Consider the following 9297-nt stretch of genomic DNA (forward strand, 5'->3'; position numbering starts at 1 on the left):
TACGCAATAGGTAACCGGCAAGGTCAGGTGCATCAAAAGTTCAACGAATTACGCAAATGTGTTTCACTAAATTAGAACTCGGTCTGATGTCTGTGCATCGACAATACTTTTAATTGGTTAAACAGTAAGGACATTAAAGCTGTTGAATCAAAACACTCACATCAAAGTTTGCATATAACGAGATGCGAAGTTTTTTTTGAAATTGCGCTGACCTGTTTCTTTTCATTCGAAAAATTTTGAACAACCTAGTCTTATTATGCAGCGAACTAAAACTGTAGCCTAACCAAACATAGGCCTTTTCATTTTTCAGCAATGTGTAAAATACCAAACCGAATGTGCAACCAAGTCCAAAATTCATCACATCACACTAATCACTTCTCGGACGAAGTAGCTGATCTCTCAAAAGCTAAACTGATATTTCCCTCTCAGGTCATAGCACTTCACGATTTGTACATTTTCCTATATCTATAATCTTACATAACTCCATGTTAAGGTAGTATGTTAAAAAAAACTTACCGTTTCAATCAGCAAACGATCGTTGAACAATAATCAACCTCTGATGTACGGTATCCCGCAGGATCACTTGGAGACTTGATCACTTGAAGACACCTTCTCACCCTCACGTTCAGAAGCAAACTGAACTAGCAAGTCGTCAGGTTGCACCGTTCCGGATCAGAATCTTCGAAAGGATTTTCACGCGTCACAAACACACTGGTTACACCACTCGATCACACCACTTTATCAGGGTGTGCGATCCGAGTAAAAAAATGATTATAGATTGCAAATTTCCACTGCAATCACTTTTATAATCATTTGTTTATTTCATTCACTTCTACTTGATGTTCCCTGACGTCGGGATCGGTTATCACACACTTTCCAGGAAGACCAGCTACGGTAGCTGGGTTGTCAAGGATTATCCTTTTTATCACTGGGTGTGAGATCGTAACACTTCTAAACTGATCCGAACCCGTTGAAGCACAGCCTCAAACTAAATCCCTGCGGCTGGGCTGACTTGTACTTATTTACTTCTACTCAACGATTGAGGGGAAATCACTCTCTCACACGTGGAGCGACACTTACACAGTCAAACGGGAGGTTGTGCAAATTCTCTCTGCGCTCGATGTAGCGGCTCCTGCTCCGACCGTTGTATTATGCTTACTTTCCAATGGATTACACTTTCGCAAGCCAACACCACGCTTGCCGGTGTATTTCCAGTCCGCTTTCTCCAAAAAGTTCTGATTCCAAGCTGCAATATATAGTGGAAGTTTACGTTATTTTTAACATGTGTAAATATATATAATGTATATAATGTATTTGTAAATATATGTCTAGAAACATTATGATATTTGGAACTAGAATCCTCCATCTCAAATTTTCAAATAATATTTAAAATATGTTTGAAGAACACACGGAGGGATATGAAATGTGCCGCAGATCATATTACACTCTGATAGCCAGTGTCATTCAACACGTACGGGGCACGGCAGTCGGCAACTACCCATTGCATAACAGCTGCATTCGCTGATAAACCTCTAGCCGAGAACGCTGGTACTTTCTGGAGGCAGTAGAGTGTGGATGCACTGTTGTCATATGCAGTTGTAGCAGCAGCACTCCTTCCACAGCCACGCAGAGCATCACATCGCCTGATTCGGTTTAGCGTGACAGCACTTGTGATGCTGAAACTTTTCAAGGACAAACAACCAGGCGGCGCTGATGATAACACGATGACGACGGTGATGATTTTGTTCGACTGCCGGATTTGCAGTGTGGCGGGAACGCGTCTGGTAGATTGTTTGGTGTGAAGCACGCCGTTAGACTGTGACTACCGTAAAGTCGACCCGAACAAGGAAATGTGTTCAATCAACACAGTTCATGTAGGTAGTACCCAAATAATATGTTCCAACGAAATAATCTACATATGGACCGATTGATTTTTTCTGCAAATGTTCCATCGAATCCGACTTCCGTTTGATTTTTGCTATTTATCGTTATTGAGAATAACATTGAACCAGTAATCCGTTTAGACATGTTCGCCGCCGCCGGTACTTTTGATCTTACACCGACGCCATGCGAGGTGTCGACAGGGCGCCGATGACGATTTTCATCACGCCACCAATTTTTCTTTTTCATTCCGATAATTTGCGAACGTTTCAAATTTCAGTGTCCATACGTCTATTTTAACAAGACTATGTACTATGGTACCAGCGGACTGCAATTTATATTAACCACATTGATTTTTAATTTTATTCTCTTCAAAGAGTAGGCAGATAGGGCAAATATGCCTATTAAAGGAGCCTATAGTTACTAGAGTGGTTCGACATTGGCATATTTTCAGCACAGAACTTTTTGAGTTCTTTCACAAATGACTGTACAAATTGGGGGAGGGGGGTTTAGTTGCTCCTCGAATCTTCGTATTGCGTTTAAAGTTGGTATGGAATTCAGCATATGAATCTACGTTTTTGCCTTTCCATTCATACGGATCGCTATTTCACTCAAATTGAAAAAGCAACCCAATAAAAAGTTTATCCAAAATGTCATTAATAACTTTGCCGAAACTGTAACTAGCTAGGATTTTTTATAAAAATGTTATTAAAAATTTAACGACAGAAAGCTAGTTTATCGCAAATATTTATTATTTCTGTCAACACTAAATATACGGCCAACTCATACGTTTAGGGGGGGGGGGGGGGGGGGGTAAGGTTTCCAGCGTAAAAAAATCAGCTTCTTTGTCAATTTTTTTTAGAAAGATGGGTGAAGCGAATTAATCGAAGCATTTGTACATTATACTACATCATTTTAACAACATTCTGTAAGTTTTTCATGCAAAAATATCAATTAGCGACTCGGTGACGAAGCTTTTTGTGGAACGTCTCTGGAAAAACACGATTGGCGGTGTACTTGCTACTTGACCGATTTATTTAAAATATTGCATACACATTCTACGTAAAAAATACCTAACCCCTACGTTGAGGTTTTGGAATGATTTTTCAATTAAGGGGGCTTTTATTCATAAAATGGCGAGATTTTTCTTGAAACACAATGATTCCGCCATTTTATTAGTAAAAACCCCCTTAATTGAAAAATTATCTAAAAAACTCAACATTTTTTACATAAAATGTGTAAGCAAAGTTTGAAATAGATCGGTCAAGTAGTTTTTGAATGACAATTAACACCGCCAATCGTATTTTTCCAGAGACCTTCCACAAAAAGCTTCATCTCCAAGTCGCTTGTAGATATTTTTGCATGAAAAAACTATAGAATGTTATTGAAATGATGTAGTATAATTTACAAAAGTTTCGATCAATTCGCTTCACCCATCTTTCTAAAAAATTTGACGAAAAAGCTGATTTTTTACAATGGAATTATGTTTACCCGTGAAATATTTATGAGAGAATCTCCTTAAGAAGCAAAAAAAAACATTGCATTACAAATACTTCATCTGGTTAGTCACAGCTGTCGATTGGCGCATCATGTTTTTTCTTTGCTGTGGCGTGTACAATGGTGTGCACAGCCGCAAGCCGCTGAACGGTGGTTGATGGAATAGGGGGTCCGAATAGCCCCACAAAAGTGGTGAACGTCTTGAAAATATCTGTGTTTTGACCCAAACAAAAATCATTCCATTAAATAGGAGCATCAAGCTCACCAAAACACTTACCTACACCACACCATTCAAAACAATATGTCTGCATCCACTTCGGTTTTGCCTTTGGCATTACCCACCAATCTTTTTTGTATTATCACCAAAGCTCTTAGTTGTATCGATTTTGATATATGATTTTCCGTAGAAAACCAGTTGTACTAAGATATGGCTTGTATCGAATATTTTCTAAACTGATTGTGTATGGTGTCATTTACAGTTGTTTGAAGCAATAAAATACACATTTTCGTAGAAGATGAATTCCTACCTTCTGTCAATGTTTACATATTTTTGGCACTTTATTAATTCACAAACATCTATCATTGCAGTTGAAAATACTAACTTTTTACTTTCTCTGGAAGTAATATATTTTTTTTCTCTGTGCACGAATTATTTGAAAATTCAGGAACCGATACCATGAAACTTCACGCCGCGTAGTTTATTTTATTATAACAGTTTTTTTAGAGGTTGCATCGGATTTGAGGTTAGTTGATAAAATTAGACAACTTTGAAAATCAACTGTAATAGGGTAACTAGTTACAGCAATATCGGGGCAATTATTAGCCTTCGCCAATATTGATCCCTAAAACAAAACCTTCTTTAGGAGTTAACCTTTTTTCACAAATAAGTTGTCACATTGACCCGGCCTTCAAGCTCAGTTTTAAGGCACAAATCCATATGTACCTGCACCCAAATTGTTTGAGAGAGTTTCAATTATCAGTTTCTGGTAAATATCACCGATTTCTAACTGGTTGGCCGGTGAGAATCAGTGTCGAATGGGATCATGTTTCAACTACATATATGTATGCCAAATGGGCTTCATTAATTACAGATTTGTTGCTGAATACTAATTATAAACACAAACAAAACATAAATGTAAATAAAATCAATTTTGTACATGGTCCGACTCTTGGATGCTCAAAATTTCGATTCCTATGCCAACGGTACAATGGTATTTCTCATAACACTGAATAAGCAACAATGGTCAAATCAATGGACCTGATCCCAAAATTTTGTAGTATTCTTGAATGCTTATATAAAATCCCATCTAAAATGATACTGATACTCAAATATTGACCCTAAATCACAAGTACGAATTTATGTGAATGATATTTCCAAAAACATTCTCGAAAAAATCTCAGAGCTCTAGAACAAGGTTGCTGAATTGACCAGTTCCACGGATGTTCCGGGTCTTCCCGAAGGCCAATAAACTATGTCTTCACAACTACAAACAGATTCAAGTGAATATTCACGAACGACTTGAAAATGTAACAGGTACTAAGACCAACTTTATGAATTGAGCAGTTAAATGGATGTTCCGGATATTCCCGATTTTCCGGATGGTCATTATGTTACCAATAGGATCCATTTGCCACTCATAACTATTATTTATGCTAATGCAACTTGAAAAAAAACTTCAGAGTTCTAGGATTAGGTTCATTAATTGACCAGTTTTACGGATACTCCGGATCCTCTGGAAGATTTTCATGTAGCATCTAAAGTCGATATTTGAGTCAAAGTATCAATCTTATTTTAGATTGCATTTTATATAAACTTTCAAAAATACTACAAAATTTTGGAATCATTTCCATTCAATGATCACATTGTCGCTTGTTCAGTATTATGAGTATTGTACCGCCGGAATCGTCAACGGTATTGGGAACCTGAACATCCAAGATGGATCATACCATGTACAAAATATAATATATACATTCTCATTTCTGTTTTATTTATGTTTATTATTAGTATTCTGTCAATAAAACTGTGATATTTGTCGACTGTTCTGCATATATCTCAAACATGACCCAATTCGGCATCGATTCTTACTGGCCAATCTGGTCAAAATCTAAAATCAAATCTATCTATCTATACCTATATATAAAGGTCAATGTTTGTATGTATATGATTTATGAACTCCCAAACGGCTTAACCGATTGCCGTCAAAATTTATACATAGTAGGCAATTGTTATGGAGCGTGTTTAGGTGCTATTGGTTGGGGATTATCTGGTCGGTGTTAAGTCAGACCGGACTAAGTCTCAAAACATAAAAAAATGAAATAATGATAGCACTGGATAAAGAAATTAGTCAGCTACATTCGACTTTTGCCAGATTTGAAATATGTAACAATAAACAAGAATTATGGCAAAAATTGATTTCCAATCATGATGTAAAGGACGCTGCGATGCAAACTTTAAACTCATTTTTCTCGAAAGGAATATTTTGTCACTTAGTCCGGTCTGACTTAACACCGACCATCTGACCACCAGATGGCGCTCCGGAACAAATTGTTTTTTACTCCTATTTCGTCGAAAGTTGCAGCAACGCGCCATGGGTAGTAGCTAGTTACTATAAACTGAAAATTGAAACCCCTGCGTTATGGTACACGAAACTAAAATCCACAGTTGAATTTCATTTGCTCAGTGTCCAGGAAGTTTCAGTGCATTGCTTTCTCTGTTCATTCAAATAGGAAGTAGAGCCAATTCAAGGCATGTTCCCTCCGACAATGCGATACATAGGATTAGGAGTCGTTGATTAGGGGGTATAATCCAACTGTCAAAATTCACTTTGAAAGAGAACGACGTCCCACGTTGGTCTAATAAACGTCCTTCATGTGACGATTTTGAAACCGATTGTTCTTAGAGGGTAGTAGTAAACAAAAGAAAAAAGTTTTCTTTTTCGTTATCTATTATGAACTGTGCTCAGCCAACAGCGGTTTATCTGAAAATTCCTCTCAAGGTGAAGATTGACCGTTGGCATATACGCCCTAATCATATGATTGTCAAGAATATTTACGAATTAGATGATAAACGATCGAATACTAGTTCCATCAAGATTCGTTTATAATAAATGCATCAACATAGATATTTCTGGTGTTAAATGGATAAAAGACAAAATGTTTATCTACCTGAGTTTTGACGACACGAATATTTGAACAATATTTCATATTCAAAAAATAGCTAATAACAAAATAAAGAATAGGCATATTTTAAGGCATTTTTTTCGTAAAATTCTTCGTTCAGTCATTTATTTCGTTTTATATCCCAATATTTCCTGCTCAACGCAAGCGATGAAAATACAGCGTTGTGGTGTGACCGCACTGTCAATACTGAAAACTTTCTGATTGAATTTTTTTTATAAGTTTTAAAATTTTTATAATTTGTGCAACCTTTTTGTGAAAAATTTGTTTACAGGCGAAACGACTAACAACAGGATCGAGAACCACGCACAACTTGTTATTGGGCGGTAGCGATGAAATTTTTATTGCTAGAATCCTATAATTCTAAAATTCTACAAGTCTAAAATTCAAAGATTCTGAAATACTAAAATTCTAAAATTAAAAATTAAAAAAATCTAAATCTCTGTAATTCTAAAATTCAAAGATAACAAAATTCTAAAATTCGAGCATTCTGAGCTTCTAAAATGCTAATATTCTTTGTTTTCGGTATTATAGAACTTATATGAGCAAAGAGGCGAATGACCCTACGGTGAAAAACTCTATAATCGAAACAAAAAATTCCCATAATCGGGTTGGTACCTGGTACAGCTGGAAAAACATTTGATGGGTAGAAACAAAACATTTCAACATAAAACTATCACGAATATTTGTATTAAGTTAGCCATTACATACATGGGCATTGACCCCACGCAATATCATTAATGTTGCACACCGTTTCTTAGTCACAGACGCACTCGACTTGCGATGTATCGATTGGTCGAAGACCTTCTGACTAGAATATGCCACCCAAAGTGGGTGAATGGTGCAATAGTTTCCCATTCCTGTTTTTCTCTCGTGTGAGTATTGCACGGCACTTCTACGACTTACTCAGAAAAATGTTTTCCATGCCACTATTGATTTATCCGCACTAACACTTCATACGTGAAAATATTTCATATTGGATATTGCACATCGTATCAAATGAACTTAAACTATTAAGAAGAAAAATCTAATATTCTGAAATACCTGTATGATAGACTCCAATATCAATTCACTTTATTCGCTAAACAGGGATGATTTCGACTGATTTTAACTGCACTTTCGATTTTCTGCTTTGTGGGAAAAAGCGCTGGGAATATTTAGTCACTAACTGGAAAACACGTCACCACACCCGAGTACTAATGCCTGTCGAATAACGCGAAGGAGAACGAATTGTGCCAAGACTCCTAGATCGGTAGTTTTTCGCAGAGCATGTGCGTGCGAGAAAAAAAAGAGCGAGTGTCGCGCGAGGAATCCGTTGCAGAAAAGATCCGTCAAAACAATTAAATATCGTACGATATAAATATGAGAGAGAGCGAAAAGCCGCGATCCATTCATCTAAAACTATAAATGAAATTTCCTATATATTGATAACCAATCAGACGCTATTCTTTATTACAATGCCTGAATATACGAAGATATTTATAACATAAAGGGCAAAATTAAGCATAGTTACACTGATGAGACTTGGACATGAATCTGATTCGAAAAAGTAACAGGAACAGAATTCGATGACTTTTCCATAAAACTTCATGCGAAGACTGCATATCAAGAAGACTGGCAACTCTGTCCAGAATCTGGAGACAGCAACAGCAACGCCACTTGCGGGTAAAGGTGGTACTTCCCATAGTGATGCACACACACATATACACTTTTACATGAAGCTTCCTACCTTCCTCCAATAGAGGCGATGTAACCTCTGTCGCTTGTCGTTTGCATGGGGGAAGAAAAGAGATATCAGTCTTCTTAATATGTAGTCTTCGCTTCATGCTAACCGTTATCTGCGTGAGAGAGTCGGCATGCAAAAACGGGGAAAGTACGATAGAGATTTTGCTGTTGGATATATAACATAGTCAGAGAGCGTGAGAGTAACCGTAAAATGGAGAAACATATGGGCAGTATATAAGGATCATACGATGCTGACAGTTATTGTATGTACAGTACGGTGAGCAAATTGTCATGCATGCTGGATTTAGTATATTATTCAAACTAAAAATAGCTGCCCGCGAGTAATTTGGAAGCTTTCTTCACTGTAGCTTCACTTTAGACCAGGTTTAACGCACCGGTGAAGAAATCGGGCCATATACGTAAAAATATTATCATGATTGAAGCTATGCATGACCTTTGTGATACGCCTGGGGATAGCATATAATATTTACCAGGGGCGGGAGCAGAAAAAAAATTGGGAGGGGTTCGCACTTTCTATATCTCGTATATGGGGTCACTTTTATACGGTAATATGATATTGTGAGTTTGTATTTCGAAGAATTACAACACTGGATATGTGAAATAATCCTTATTATTAACTCATAAAATTTTTATTAATGATTATGTGCGTCCAGTTGCATAGCGGAGTGCCGAAAGTTTTTCAGCACCACATTAAAATTTGTTTTTTTTAATCGTTCGATTTTTTTTGATAAATCATGTATCGGTTGAATAGCTGGGACCTTTTAGAAGGCATTCTGATCATAAGTACGGTCATCCATAATTTCAAAGGAAAATATCGTCGTGCGGCATCTCTCCCATACAATTGGGAGAAATGCCGCATCAAAGTTGCGGATGAGATGCCACACTCGATGGCGGAGGATACGTAGCTAGAATGTATTTTTTCACCTCGGAATGTCATTAAATGATCATTTGCGTCAGGTATAGATTATTAATAAGGTATATCCACAAACTAACGGA

At 37.0% G+C, this 9297-nt stretch overlaps 1 protein-coding gene across 1 annotated transcript in view; it reads right to left on the reverse strand.

Moving 5' to 3' along the window:
• The window catches only part of LOC131679211 (fatty acid synthase), a 46881-nt gene extending 39112 nt beyond the window's left edge, over window positions 1-7769 (reverse strand). The window contains exons 1-2 of the mRNA XM_058959871.1: window positions 7600-7769; window positions 517-1246 (exon numbers count right to left, since the gene is read on the reverse strand). The gene's annotated coding sequence lies outside the window, so the exon portion shown is untranslated. The remainder of the gene's footprint in view (window positions 1-516; window positions 1247-7599) is intronic.
• Between the last annotated feature and the right edge of the window lie 1528 nt (window positions 7770-9297).

Source organism: Topomyia yanbarensis, chromosome 2 (assembly GCF_030247195.1).
Source record: "Topomyia yanbarensis strain Yona2022 chromosome 2, ASM3024719v1, whole genome shotgun sequence".
NCBI lineage: Eukaryota > Metazoa > Arthropoda > Insecta > Diptera > Culicidae > Topomyia > Topomyia yanbarensis.